The sequence below is a fragment of the Schistocerca cancellata genome, chromosome 2 (assembly GCF_023864275.1).
Source record: "Schistocerca cancellata isolate TAMUIC-IGC-003103 chromosome 2, iqSchCanc2.1, whole genome shotgun sequence".
Classification (NCBI taxonomy): domain Eukaryota; kingdom Metazoa; phylum Arthropoda; class Insecta; order Orthoptera; family Acrididae; genus Schistocerca; species Schistocerca cancellata.
In genome coordinates, this window is record NC_064627.1 from 225,772,654 (window position 1) to 225,788,512 (window position 15,859).

The window sequence follows — 15,859 nt, forward strand, 5'->3', positions numbered from 1 at the left end:
AGCTTTGATCACAAACTCGCTGGTGGCCCATCCTGAAGGTATCAACTGTTTCCTCATCTGCACTCTTGTTGGTATCAGATGAGGATACCAAAGTCACCCTAATGCAAGAAGACAGTTAATTACTTGTCTGAGAAGTCAGTACTAGAAAGGGATTCCAGGAAAGCACAACCAGGATTCACATATCAAATAACAGGTTTGCACTCAAAATAAATGAGATACAAACTGAAATAATGGCTTTTGAAATTTTTCCTGAAAATCAAGAACCTTAACATATCTGTAACGGCAGTGAGAGTAAAATCTGTAGATAAATCTAAGCACCTGGGTAGATTTGTGATGTCAAAAAACCAGACTGGTCTTGAAGCCAATAGATGCACTGGAATAGTAGCTACTAAATTTGCGAAACTGAATTGGCATTTCCACAACTTTAATGATTTATTTATATATGAAGCTTTGAGCACATAAAACTGTTACTTTTTTAAAATTTTCTGTACATTTCAAACTATGTGCCTGAATTGAAGTTGTGTAAAAACAAAATTGAACTGACATCTTGGATATTCGGGAATCCAGCCGGATGTTCGCGTCGTTCTCACACGATATTTCAACAGCGTGCCTCGCTGTCTTCTTCAGGTGCTACCTGAGACTGGTCCTTGGGTCGGTTGAGTCCAGTATTTATGCCTGGGAGGAGCTGGGTGTTCCCTAATCGGTCCGCGCCGAGTCGAGTGTTCCATCTGTGGTCCGCGCCCGCCAGACTCGGCTTCGATGGACCCCTCCAGTCGCGGATGTTCCAACTGCCGTCAGCGCCCGTTTTGGCCGTCCTCAACGGTTGTGGTTATGGTTGAGATAGAGTACCCAACATCTCAGATTGGGTCTGACACACCTCAGATGACTACCACAGCCAAAACGGGTGCCGACGGCAGTCGGAACATCCGCGACTGGAGGGGTCCGTTGAAGCTGAGTTTGGTGGGTGCGGACCACAGATGGAACACTCGACTCGGTGGGGACCGATTAGGGAATGCCCAGCTCCTTCCAGGCATAAATACTGGACTCGATCAACCCAAGGACCAGTCCCAGGTAGCACCTGAAGAAGACAGCGAGGCACGCTGATGAAATATCGTGCGAGAACGACGCAAACATCCGGCTGGATTCCCGAATATCCAAAGTGTCAACAGATCGCCGGGAAAGCATGAAGAATTACAAAACTGAACTGCCTAAATCTGAAATTTCTCTTGTCCAGTATCCACAAGAAGTGGAGTACCATGTGAGGAATTATGATGTACTAAAGTGGACCTTCCTCCTGGAAAATCAATGTAGGTGGGTGTGATATGTGTTATAAATCTTGTCAGTGCAATGGAAATGTTACAGCACAGCTGCCTTTAGCATGAAGATGACTGCTGGCTGGCCAAAACTTGTTTTGTCATTGTGAAATGCTTGTGCAATTACTATGTCATATAAAAGAACTTCATGTGCAACAGGAAAAGTCTTTCATGATGCGCAACAAAATGAGATGAGACTTTGTTTCAGATAGTTTATGAAATGTAGCATGAATCATTGCAAGCAAGAATGTATATAGTATAAACAGTTTACAGTTGAACACGCTAATTAGAAGTAAATAACACAAAATTAGGCAGAAGCATACACAATAGAAATATTACAAATACTGAATGAAAAAAGGAGTCTAATAAAATGAAGAACTAAACAACAGTATGAGTGTGGCATATCAGTGCACCAAGATAAAAATTAGACTCACTATCCACGAAAGGACCCATGGTAGGATTAAGGCATGTGCTTTGTGGTGATACATAGCTGCCATACTGACAGTAGTTGTGGTAAAGGTGCCCCCACCTCTGACTGAATAGGCAATGACTGCATAAAGGTTAGCCGGCTGGAGTGGCTGACTGGTTCTAGGCGCTTCAGTCTGGAACCGCACGACCACTACGGTCGCAGGTTCGAATCCTGCCTCGGGCATGGATTTGTCTGATGTCCTTAGGTTAGGTAGGTTTAAGTAGTTCTAAGTTCTAGGGGACAGATAACCTCAGAAGTTAAGTCCCATAGTGCTCAGAGCCATTTGAACCATTTGCATAAAGGTTATAACAGGTGGGGACAGGTCTTGTATGTGAATTGTTCACAAGCAAGTGACTCATGGAACGTGAGGTTGGGAGAGAGTAGTGTAAGAGTGTTATTTGCACGAAAGTAGTGGAAGAAACCATTGTTACCTGACTGATTTTTATTTTTCACAGTTTTTCTGACTTAAGATTAAGAGCCACTTTCACTCCCTGGCTGCACATGAAGTTCTTTTATATTTTATATGACATAATCACATGAGCATTTCAAACTGACAAAACTAGTTTGACCAGCCAGTGGTTATCTTCATGCTAATGGCAGCACTGATGTAACATTCCCACTGTTGGCAATGAGCACTGTTGATATTACAATGGGAATGTTACATTATTGCTTTCCACATTTGTCTTTAGCCTGAAGATGCTCTCTGGTTGCTCAAATCATGTAAAGGCATTGTGAAGTACTGATGTGATTGTGTAACATAAAAAAATAAAAGAATTGAGCAATCAATCACCCACTTAATCTCTATAGATAGATTGTAATTTTTTCCAAAAAAAGTCTTTAACATGGAAAAATTATGGGACAGTAGAATAAAAACCCTAGTATCTTTAAATGTAGCAGTACTGAATAATTCCACCTACTCTGTCATTCTTAAAATGAACAAATTGTTTCATTGTTTTTAGAATTTACTTTTAATCCACAATTACCTAGTAAATATGAAAACTACTTCACAGTATGTTTTTCATACTACTGTTCAGACAATAGTTTATGTTTTTTTGGTTGCTAAGTACTAAGGTTTCTGATCATAGGAATGTTTGATTTTACCTTCAATATTACGTAGGAATTTTGAAGTTTTTTTTTATTATTTTTTTTAAAGGTTTCATTGTTGGTATAAAAACATAATAATGGATACAACTTAAATTCTGCTTCAAAGGTGGGACCTAATTAATTTCTGTTTACTAATGCTTAGAAATTGTTTATGAATGCAAGGAAATGAGTGCTAATTATATTATGCTATTGACTAGAATTACATAATTACAGGGAATAAGTCTAATTTGTGAAATATTGGTATAAATGTTGTCCACTGTAAACAACGTATAGAACCATAACACGTGGTGGAGTGGAGGTAGTTGTTGACTTGTCATTAGCTGAGTTGTGGCTATAAGTTTGAAGCTGTGAATACACTATGGTTGAGTAAGTAAAAGATACAGGGTGTTTTGGGCAGTGACAAGTGCTTGCCTCTCAGTGAAATTACTATCTTGCATAAACTACAGCTGTTCAGTGTGTCAGTTTTTGGGCATTAATCCACCAATGTGCTATCATTAGGGGTGAATGCCACAAAAGGTAAAGTTTCTTGAACCCTGATTTATTTTTTGTCTGTTCATTTAGACAGACGTGGAGTTTTGTTAAATGTATACATATCAACACCTACTCCTGGAACTGATTATTCAGTTTCATATATATATAACTGCACAATACGTGTTTGTGAGGTCAAGTGCAGCCTTGCATTATATGCACATTTGACTACAGGCCTAAACTTTTCTGGAACTGCTTACTTTGTACACCTGATGTGAATGTTTGTGTAATAAATATACATTGCTTTTTTGAAAAGTATTCAGTACCTTCGACAAATCGCCTAAATTGCTCAAGAAGAGTTAGTGGTCAAGTAGAGAGATTAGAGAGGAGGAAGAAAGAAAGGTTATAGAGTTTAATATCCCATGACACTAAAAATTAGTTAGGAAGTAATTAAAGAAATTGTCCTTGGGGATATTTAAGGAAATCACATATTTAAAAAAAATATGATTTGTAACAATTGTATTAACGTGATTGATTCAGAGGTTGGATGGCTGCAATATCTGACACTAGGAAGGGAGGAAGAAAGACTGAATTTTAATGTCCCACTGGTAGCAAGGTTATTAGAGATAGAACACAAGCTCATATTACATGAGAATGAGGAAGGAACTTGACCACATCCTTTTCAAAGGAACCATTTCAGAGTTTGCTTAAAGTGATTTAGGGGAATGACAGATAACTAAATCTGGATTTGAACCATCACCCTCCCAAATGGGAGTCCAGTGTGCCAGTCACTGGACCACCTCACTTGGTTACACATGGAGGTGGATGGTGGTGGTTGTTGGGATGTTTAAGGGGGACTAAACAGCGAAGGTCATCAGTCCCCCATTCCAAAATCAGGCGAGCCGAAAATCCACGGAGCAGGTAAAAACCAAAGGGGGAGGAGACATCCCCCCAGGCGCTAAAAGAACACAAATGGAGCAACAAACATTACAGATAAGAACAGGACAGAGGAACACCAGACAGAAAGAAACAGAAGAAAGGAAGACGGCCGGAGACTGGTTGACTGACCATGAGAACAAAAAAGGGAAAGAGCCAACCATCTCACGGCACACCAGAACAGCAACAGACACAAGGACAAAAGACACAGAAAAGGAAAGGTGCAAGACCTCCCTAAATCGAACCATAAAACGGACTACCACGGATAAAATTTAAAACGGCATCAGCCATGGAGGCATCGTCAGATAAAATCAAAGCCAAAGTGCCCGGGAGATTAAAAGATTGCCGGAGTGTGCGCAGTCGAGGACACTCCAGCAAAATGTGGCCGACCGTCAGCCGGGACCCACACCGACACAAGGGGGGATCCTCCTGACGCAACAGATGGCCGTGCGTCAGGTATGTATGGCCGATGCGCAGCCGACACAGGACTACCGAGTCCCTGCGAGAAGCCCGCAGGGAGGAACGCCACACATCGGTCGTCCCCTTGACAGCCCGCAGTTTATTCGGGGCTGTCATGCCACGCCACTCAGCAGCCCACACCCCAATCAGCTTACGGCGCAACACCATCTGCTGGTCGCGAGCCGTAAGGCCGACCTCCAAAGCCGGGGCGTCGATCGCCCCTTTGGCCAGCCTGTCTACACGTTCGTTCCCTGGGATGCCAACATGACCGGGCGTCCAAACCAGGACCACCGAACGACCAGAACGGGCAATGGCGGAAACACTCTCCTGAATGGAGGACACCAGAGGAGAGGAGGGATAACAGCGGTCGATGGCCTGAAGGCTGCTCAGGGAGTCACTGCAGATGATGACAGACCTACCTGAGCAGAAACGCATATGCTCAAGAGCGCGCAATATGGCCACCAGCTCTGCAGTAAAAACACTGCAGCCAGCCGGCAAGGAGCGCTGCTCAACATGAGCAGCATGAGCAAAAGAGTAGGCAGTGCGACCATCAACCAGGGAACCATCAGTGTAGACAGTCTCACTGTCCGAAAATGAGGCGAGGAGAGCAAGAAAACGGCGACGGAGGGCCACAGGCGGAACCGAGTCCTTGGGTCCCTGTGCCAAGTCCAGACGGATGGACGGCCGGGACAAACGCCAGGGAGGCGTAGGTGCACGGACCCGGAAGGGAGGCGGAAGAGGGAATGAACCCAATTCCGACAGCAGGGACTGAACGCGGACAGCGACGGAAAGCCCAGACCTAGGTCGCCGTTCGGGCAGATGGAGGACCATAGCAGGGAAAAGCAGGCGACGATTGGGATGATCTGGCGAGCAATGTACGTGGACAGCATAGTCGACGAGCAGACGATGGCGGCGAGTCCGCAGCGGGGGAACCCCGGCCTCCACCAGTAGACTATCCACGGGGCTGGTGCGAAAAGCGCCAGTGGCAAGCCTAACCCCACAGTGGTGTATGGGGTCTAACAACTTCAACACTGAGAGGGACGCAGACCCATAGGCCAGGCTCCCATAATCAAGCCGGGACTGCACAAGGGCTCGGTACAACCGCAGCAGCGTGCAGCGATCTGCACCCCAAGACGTGTGGCTAAGGCAGCGGAGGGCGTTGAGGTGCCGCCAGCATTTTTGCTTCAGCTGAGTAACATGAGGAACCCATGTGAGCCGGGCATCAAACACGAGTCCCAAGAAGCGGCAAGTGTCCACCACTTCAAGCAGGTGGCCGTCGAGGTAAAGTTCAGGATGAGGGTGGACCGTCCGACGCCTGCAGAAGTGCATAACTCGAGTCTTGGGTGCAGAGAACTGAAAACCGTGAGCCAGAGCCCATGATGCTGCCTTGCGAACGGCGACTTGCAGCCTGCGTTCGGCGACTCCCGTAGTCGTGGAGCTAAATGAGATGCAGAAGTCGTCGGCATACAAAGAAGGAGACACCGACGACCCCACTGCTGCTGCCAGACCATTAATGGCCACTAAAAATAAGGAGACGCTCAACACCGAGCCCTGCGGGACCCCATTTTCCTGTATGTAAGAGGAACTAGAGGTGGCACCGACTTGCACCCGGAAAGAGCGGCGCAATAAAAAGCTTTGAAGAAAAGCCGGGAGCCGACCACGAAGACCCCACTCATGCAATGTGGCGAGGATGTGATGCCTCCATGTGGTGTCATACGCCTTCCGCAGATCGAAAAACACGGCAACGAGATGCTGACGTCGGGCAAAGGCCGTACGGACAGCAGATTCCAGCCGTACCAAATTGTCCACTGCAGACCGGCCCCGGCGGAAGCCACCCTGGGATGGAGCGAGGAGACCGCGCGACTCAAGGACCCAACACAAACGCCGCCCCACCATACGTTCGAGCAATTTGCACAAAACGTTGGTGAGGGTAATGGGACGATAGCTGTCCACCGCCAGTGGGTCCGCACCGGGCTTCAAGATGGGGACAATAACACCCTCTCGCCATTGCGACGGGAACACGCCTTCGTTCCAAATGCGATTAAATATCGCGAGAATGTGTCTCTGGCAGTCCCTGGAGAGATGCTTCAGCATCTGTGCGTGGATGCAGTCCGGTCCTGGTGCTGTATCAGGGCAATCGGCGAGGGCAGCGAGGAATTCCCTCTCGCTGAAAGGAGCATTGTATGTTTCATAATGACGCGTGTGGAATGAGAACGGCGTCCGCTCGGCTCGCTCCTTTAGAGAGCGAAAGGCGGGGGGATAGGAAGCAGTCGCAGAGCTCTGAGCAAAGTGCGCGGCTAGCCGTTCAGCAATGGCGGCAGCGTCCGTGCAGACAGCGCCGTCCAAGGAGAGCCCAGGGACACCCATAGGGGTCTGGGAGCCATAAATCCGCCGGATCCGGGACCACACGTGCGAGGACGAGACACGGGAGCCCAGGGAGGAGACGTACCTCTCCCAGCACTCCTGCTTACGCCGTGCAATAAGACGGCGGGCGAAGGCACGGAGCCTCTTAAAGGCGATGAGGGTCTCCAGAGACGGGTGCCGCCTATGACGCTGGAGAGCCCGCCTACGGTCGCGAATAGCCTCAGCAATCTCCGGCGACCACCAGGGGACAGTCTTCCTCCGAGGGAGGCCAGAAGAACGGGGGATGGAAGCCTCGGCCGCTGAAATGATGGACGTGGTTAAAACACGAACCACCTCGTCAATGCCACCCTGTGGGGGAGACTCAATGGTTGCAGCGGAAGTAAAAGCTGCCCAGTCAGCCCTGTGGAGAGCCCAGCGGGGCAAGCGCCCAGAAGAATGACACTGGGGCAGTGACAAATAGATGGGAAAATGGTCACTACCACACAGGTCAGGGTGCACTCTCCAGTGGAGGGATGGGACAAGGCCAGGGCTGCAAATAGAGAGATCGATGGCCGAGAACGAGCCATGGGCCACACTGAAATGCGTGGGAGCACCGGTGTTCAAGAGGCTAAGGTCGAGCTGAGCCAACACATGCTCCACGGCCCGACCGCGAACATCGGAGACAGTCCCACCCCATAGAGGGTTGTGGGCATTGAAATCACCCAGCAGCAAAAAAGGTGGCGGCAGTTGGGCTATCAGAGCAGCCAAGACATGCTGTGCGACAGCACCATCAGGTGGAAGGTAAATACTGCAGACGGTGATAGCCTGTGGCATCCACACCCGAACAGCGACAGCCTCTAAAGCTGTTTGTAGAGGTACAAACTCGCTGTGAAGAGAGTTAAGGACATAGATGCAGACGCCACCAGACACCCTTTCATAAGCTGCTCGGTTCTTAAAATAACCCCGATAGCCACGGAGGGCGGGGGTTCGCATTGCTGGAAACCAAGTTTCCTGCAGAGCAATGCAAAGGAAAGGATGACGGCTGAGAAGTTGGCGGAGCTCAGCTAGATGGTGGAAGAAACCGCTGCAGTTCCACTGAAGGATGGTATTAGCCATGGATGGGAAAGGCGTGAAGGGACTGGGGGGGCAGATTACGCCTCCGGGGCCCCTGCTGCTACTGAGTCGCCACCTGGACAACAGCTATCCACTGCATCCGAGGGACTGGCGAGATCCATGTCCTCAGCGGACGCCAGGATCTCCACCTCATCCTCGGACGCAGAGGGAGAAGGTTGCGGTGGGACAGGTGCCACCGCAATTTCAGGATGCTTGGGAGCCTTTTTCTTTGACTGCTTTGCGCGCTGAGCCTTAGGTGGTTCTGGCTGGGAGGGCCTCACTGGGTCAGTCTCTGGGACTGAAGACGACCGTGACGCCCTACAACCAGCGACCGGTGGTTGTTTGACAACCTTGCGGGTGTCCACTTTGGCAATGGGCAAAGCCTGGGATGGGAGGGCCCCAAGGGACCCCTTCCGAGCGAGAGGAGCCGAAGAAGGCTCACGCTTCTCCGGCTGTGAAGGGGGAACAGATGTCCCCGGTGGTTGGGGTAGTGTTGCTCCTGAAGTAGATGGAGCAGGAGCAACAGGGAGTGAAGTGCCCCCCACAACCAAGGGGGCCGGTGAATGCTGACCGAGCTGAGATCGAACTGGTGTTGCAGCAGCGGCATAACTAGTTGGCATTGGCACAGGATGTAGCCGCTCAAATTTCCGCCTTGCCTCGGTGTAGGACAGGCGGTCCAGGGTCTTATATTCCATTATCTTCCTTTCTCTCTGGAAGATCCTACAGTCCGGCGAGCAGGGGGAATGGTGTTCTCCGCAGTTAACACAGATAGGAGGCGGGGCACATGGAGTATCAGGATGCGAAGGACGTCCACAATCCCGACACGTGATGCTTGAAGTACAGCGAGATGACATGTGCCCGAACTTCCAGCATTTAAAACACCGCATCGGAGGAGGGATATATGGCTTCACATCACAACGGTAAACCATCACCTTAACCTTTTCGGGTAAGACATCACCCTCAAAGGCCAAGATGAAGGCACCGGTGGCCACCTGATTATCCCTCGGACCCCGATGGACGCGCCGGACGAAGTGAACACCTCGTCGTTCGAGGTTGGCGCGTAATTCATCGTCGGACTGCAGAAGAAGATCCCTGTGGAATATTATACCCTGGACCATGTTGAGACTCTTATGCGGCGTGATGTTAACTGAAACATCCCCCAACTTGTCACAATTGAGCAACCTCCGTGACTGGGCAGAGGATGCCGTTTTGATGAGCACAGAACCAGAGCGCATCTTGGACAAGCCCTCCACCTCCCCGAACTTGTCCTCTAAATGCTCCACAAAAAACTGGGGCTTGGTTGACATAAACGATTCCCCATCAACTCGCGTACACACAAGGAACCGGGGTGAATAGTCTCCACCGCCCTCTTTTGCCATACGTTCCTCCCATGGAGTGGCCAGGGAGGGAAATGATCGTGGATCGTATTTCCTGCCGTTGAGGTTAGACCTCGATCGCTTAGAGACTGCTGGTGGTGGCCCACCAGCGAGAGATGATGTACCACGCTTCATTGCGGGTCATCCGCCCTGATGCCACCTACTCCGACCAAGGGCCCTCCCCACGGGCGCCACCCAGCCACAGCAAAGGCCACCTGGCAGGATGGCCATTGCCGGGAGTCCCGATGCCCCGGGGCGATGGGCATCTACTCCTTGGCATACGTGGGGAGTTAACGGCGCAGGCATCAGTAGAGCGATCCCTGTGTTGTCAGGGGGCTACAACCAAGAGGGTACATGGCGGCCCCACCACAATGGACTGGCTACCGTGCTGGATCTTAGGTGCAAAAAATGGCCAAGGTCGTCGTCGCAGTTAAAAGAAACGCTGCAGAGTGCAGTGTGGTAATCGCCCAAGAGATCGAAAACGAGCGGGACACCATTGCAACGACGAGAAAGACGGCTAAAGGTCTAATTGCACGACGGATACAGTGCACCATGTAAGGCGCCCTTCCCCAATTGGCTCGCTCTTCGGAATAATTTAGAAAGATGGAGGTCAAACCCGAGAGGGGACCATCACATAAGGCCGAAACATGTGAGACTCCTTTTAGTCGCCTCTTACGACAGGCAGGAATACCGCGGGCCTATTCTAACCCCCGAACCCGCTGGGGGGCATGGAGGTGGAGGGTGACGGCAGGATGAGATGGGGATACTGATATATGTCATCAGTCATTTAACAATTGAGTTTCTACACACTCACATGTGTTACTGAAGTCATAATCAGGAGAGAAAATTTTTATGAGTGACTGACTCGTTATATATTTGGCACTGATAAGTGACACTGGACAGAACACTTCAACTTGAGATTTTTTTTGCAAGATAAGCCTGTGAGTCAGATACACCACTCATGCGCAAGAGCCTATGTGAGACTGACATGATATGCTTATTGGATGTAACTGGAATGGGAGTTTGGTGAGAGCTGAGGTAGGTAAAAGAGACATCCTTATCGGTGTCCCTAACTTGATCTATCCAGCTTTCAGATTTCAGACTAATTTCAAGAATTATATTCTGTGGTGATGAAACAGAAGCATGAATGAAATACATTGAGGTGACAAAAGTCATGGGACAGTGATATGCACATATACAGATGGTAGAAGTAACATGTACATGAGGTATAAAAGGGCAGTGCTTTGACAAGAGCTCTCATTTACACTCAGGTGATTCGTGCAAAAAGGTTTCCAGCATGTTTGTGGCTGCACAACAGGAATTAACGGACTTTGAATGTGGAGTGGACGTTGGAGCTAGAAGTATGGGACATTCCATTTTGGATATTGCTAGGGAATTCAATAATCTGAAATCCACAGTGTCGAGAGAGTGCTGAGAATACCAGATTTCTGCATTATATCTCACCAAGGACAATGCAGTGACCAAGGGCCTTCACTTAATGCAGCTGCATCTGTGTAGGGTTGTCCATGTTAATAGACAAGCAACACTGCATGAAATAACCACAGACATCAATGAAGGGACATATGACGAATGTATCTGTTAGGATAGTGCGGTGAAATTCGGTGTCAATGGGCTATGGTAGCAGACAACAAAAATGAGTACCTTTGCTAGCAGCACAACATTGCGAGCAGCACCTGTTCTCATCTTGTGACCATACTGGTTGGACACTAGAGGACTGGAAAACCATGGCCTGGTCAGATGAGTCCCAGTTTCAGTTGGTAAGAGCTGATGGTAGTGTTCATGTGGTGCAGACTGCCCAAAGCCACAGACCCAACTTGCCAACAAGGCATTGTGCCAGGTGGTGGTGGCAGCTCTAAAATAGTGTGGGTCTAACTGAACCAATCATTTACTGGAAATGGTTATGTTTGACTACCTGGAGACCATTTGCAGCCATTGATTTACTTCATGATCCCAAACAACAACAGAAATTTTATGGACGACAGTGTGGCATGTCACCGGGCCACAGTTGTCCACGACTGGTTTGAAGAACATTTTGGATATCCCCCCCCCCCCCTCCCCCATGAACCATGTACCTTGCTGTTGGTGGGGAGGCTTGCGTGCCTCAGCGATACAGATGGCCGTACCGTAGGTGCAACCACAACTGAGGGGTATCTGTTGAGAGGCCAGACAAACGTGTGGTTCCTGAAGAGAGGCAGCAGTCTTTTCAGTAGTTGCAGGGGCAACAGTCTGGATGATTGATTGATCTGGCCTTGTAACACTAACCAAAACAGCCTGGCTGTGCTGGTACTGTGAACGGCTGAAAGCAAGGGGAAACTACAGCCGTAATTTTTCCCGACGGCATGCAGCTTTACTGTATGGTTAAATGATGATGGTGTCCTCTTGGGTAAAATATTCTGGAGGTAAAATAGTCCTCCATTCGGATCTCCGGGTGGGGACTACTCACGAAGACATTGTTATCAGGAGAAAGAAAACTGGCATTCTACGGATCGGAGTGTGGAATGTCAGATCCCTTAATCGGGCAGGTAGATTAGACAATTTAAAAAGGGGAAATGGATATGTTAAAGTTAGATATAGTGGGAATTAGTGAAGTTCGGTGGCAGGAGGAACAAGACTTTTGGTCAGGTGAATACAGGGTTATAAATACAAAATCAAATAGGGGTAATGCAGGAGTAGGTTTGATAATGAATAAAAAAATAGGATTGCAGGTAAGCTACTACAAACAGCATAGTGAACATGTTATTGTGGCCAAGATAGACTCGAAGCCCATGCCTGCTACAGTAGTACAAGTTTATATGCCAACTAGCTCTGCAGGTGATGAAGAAATTGATGAAATGTATGATGAGATAAAAGAAATTACTCAGATAGTGAAGGGAGACGAAAATTTAATAGTCATGGGTGACTGGAATTCGAGAGTAGGAAAAGGGAGAGAAGGAAACATAGTAGGTGAATGTGGATTGGGGATAAGAAATGAAAGAGGAAGCTGTCAGGTAGAATTTTGCACAGAGCATAAATTAATCATAGATCACACTTGGTTCAAGAATTGTGAAAGAAGGTTGTATACATGGAAGAATCATGGAGATACTAAAAGGTATCAGATAGATTATATAATGGTAAGACAGAGATTTAGGAACCAGATTTTAAATTGTAAGACATTTCCAGGGGCAGATGTGGACTCTGACCACAATCTATTGGTTATGAACTGTAGATTAAAACTGAAGAAACTGCAAAAAGGTGGGAATTTAAGGAGATGGGACTTTGATAAACTGACTAAACCAGAGGTTGTAAAGAGTTTCAGGGAGAGCATAAAGGAACAATTGACAGGAATGGGGGAAAGAAATACAGTAAAAGAAGAATGGGTAGCTTTGAGGGATGAAGTAGTGAAGGCAGCAGAGGATCAAGTAGGTAAAAAGACAAGGGCTAGTAGAAATCCTTGGGTAACAGAAGAGATACTGAATTTAATTGATGAAAGGAGAAAATACAAAAATGCAGTAAGTGAAGCAGGCAAAAAGGAATACAAACGTCTCAAAAATGAGATTGACAGGAAGTGCAAAATGGCTAACCAGGGATGGCTAGAGGACAAATGTAAGGATGTAGAGGCTTATCTCACTAGGGGTAAGGTAGATACTGCCTACAGGAAAATTAAAGAGACCTTTGGAGAAAAGAGAACCAGTTGTATGAATATCCAGAGCTCAGATGGAAACCCAGTTCTAAGCAAAGAAGGGAAAGCAGAAAGGTGGAAGGAGTATATAGAGGGTCTATACAAGGGCGATGTTATTCAGGACAATATAATGGAAATGGAAGAGGAGGTAGAAGAAGATGAAATGGGAGATATGATACTGCTTGAAGAGTTTGAGGAGGAGATTTAGTGTTTAACGTCCCGTCGACAACGAGGTCATTAGAGACGGAGCACAAGCTTGGGTTAGGGAAGGATGGGGAAGGAAATCGGCCGTGCCCTTTCAAAGGATCCATCCCGGCGTTTGCCTGAAGCGATTTAGGGAAATCACGGAAAACCTAAATCAGGATGGCCGGAGACGGGATTGAACCGTCGTCCTCCCGAAGAGTTTGACAGAGCACTGAAAGACCTGAGTCGAAACAAGGCCCCGGGAGTAGACAACATTCCATTAGAACTACTGACGGCCTTGGGAGAGGCAGTCATGACAAAACTCTACCATCTGGTGAGCAAGATGTATGAGACAGGCAAAATACCATCAGACTTCAAGAAGAATATAATAATTCCAATCCCAAAGAAAGCAGGTGTTGACAGATGTGGAAATTACCGAACTATCAGTTTAATAAGTCACAGCTGCAAAATACTAATGCGAATTCTTTATGGACTAATGGAAAAACTGGTAGAAGTCGACCTCAGGAAGATCAGTTTGGATTCCGTAGAAATGTTGGAACACGTGAGGCAATACTGACCTTATGCCTTATCTTAGAAGAAAGATTAAGAAAAGGCAAACCTACGTTTCTAGCATTTGTAGACTTAGAAAAAGCTTTTGACAATGTTGACAGGAATACTCTCTTTCAAACTCTGAAGGTGGCAGGGGTAAAATACCGGGAGCGAAAGGCTATTTACAATTTGTACAGAAACCAGATGGCAGTTATTAGAGCCAAGGGACATGAAAGGGAAGCAGTGGTTGGGAAGGGAGTGAGACAGGGTTGTAGCCTATCCACGATGTTATTCAATCTGTATATTGAGCAAGCAGTAAAGGAAACAAAAGAAAAATTCGGAGTAGGTATTAAGATCCATGGAGAAGAAATAAAAACTTTGAGGTTCGCCGATGACATTGTAATTCTGTCAGAGACAGCAAAGGACTTGGAAGAGCAGTTGAATGGAATGGACAGTGTCTTGAAAGGAGGATATAAGATGAACATCAACAAAAGCAAAATGAGGATAATGGAATGTAGTCGAATTAAGTCGGGTGATGCTGAGGGAATTAGATTAGGAAATGAGACACTTAAAGTAGTAAAGGAGTTTTGCTATTTAGAGGATATAAAATGTAGACTGGTAATGGCAAGTAAAGTGTTTCTGAAGAAGAGGAATTTGTTAACATCGAGTATAGATTTAAGTGTCAGGAAGTCGTTTCTGAAAGTATTTTGTATGGAGTGTAGCCATGTATGGAAGTGAAACATGGATGATAAATAGTTTGGTCAAGAAGAAAATAGAAGCTTTCAAAATGTGGTGCTACAGAAGAATGCTGAAGATTAGATGGGTAGATCACATAAGTAATGAGGAGGTATTGAATAGAATAGGGGAGAAGAGGAGTTTGTGGCACAACTTGACAAGAAGAAGGGACTGGTTGGTAGGGCATGTTCTGAGGCATCAAGGGATCGCAAATTTAGCATTGGAGGGCAGCATGGAGGGTAAAAATCGTAGAGGGAGACCAAGAGATGAATACAGTAAGCAGATTCAGAAGGATGTAGGTTGCAATAAGTACTGGGAGATGAAGAAGCTTGCACAAGATAGAGTAGCATGGAGAGCTGCATCAAACCAGTATCAGGACTGAAGACAACAACAACAACTGGATATTTCAAGCAAATGATTTGGCCAACCAGATCACCCAACAAGAGTTTCATCAAACAATTATGGGACATAACTGAAAGGTCAGTTCATGCACAAAATCCTGCACTGACAAGACATTTGCAATTATTGATGGCTATAGAGGCAGCCTGGCTCACTATTTTTGCAGGGGACTTCTCACAACTTGTTGAGCCCACACCATGTCGAGTTGCTGCACTACACAGGGCAAAAGGAGGTCTGGCACAATATTAGGAGGTATCCCATGAGCTTTGTCACCTCAGTCCTTAAATACATAACAGGGAAGTACAAATATTAACACATAACATCTACCACAGCATTTGAAATTTATTAATATCAAATGTCATTATCTACACAAACCTAAAGACATAATATGCCAACAATACAGCTCATTCAGCTCACCACACAAAATATTAAATATGATACCAGGTAATCATGTGATCCTCCACTGCAGACATAAGTCCCAGTAGTGAAGCAATGCATATATCGCAGTAGGTTTACAGAATCAGTACAGTATGGTCAGTTGATGTGGAGATATGACATGATGGTAGAAAAGAGCTACTGTGTTTGGACATGGTTGTAAACACTCCACGAATGAAGCTGCACTATTTGTTGATATATCAATGTAAACTGTCCAACACGTCTCCAACGAACGGTCTGCCACAATGGCATACCACTAACAGCCATGAAACATTATATAAGAACAGTGGTCATGAAA

General features: G+C 46.9%; 1 protein-coding gene across 2 annotated transcripts in view; it reads right to left on the bottom strand.

Annotated features, from left to right (window-relative positions):
* Positions 1–15,859, bottom strand: part of LOC126161554 (solute carrier family 17 member 9) — a 112,295-nt gene that overhangs the window by 78,406 nt on the left and 18,030 nt on the right. The gene's annotated exons all lie outside the window — the stretch shown is intronic.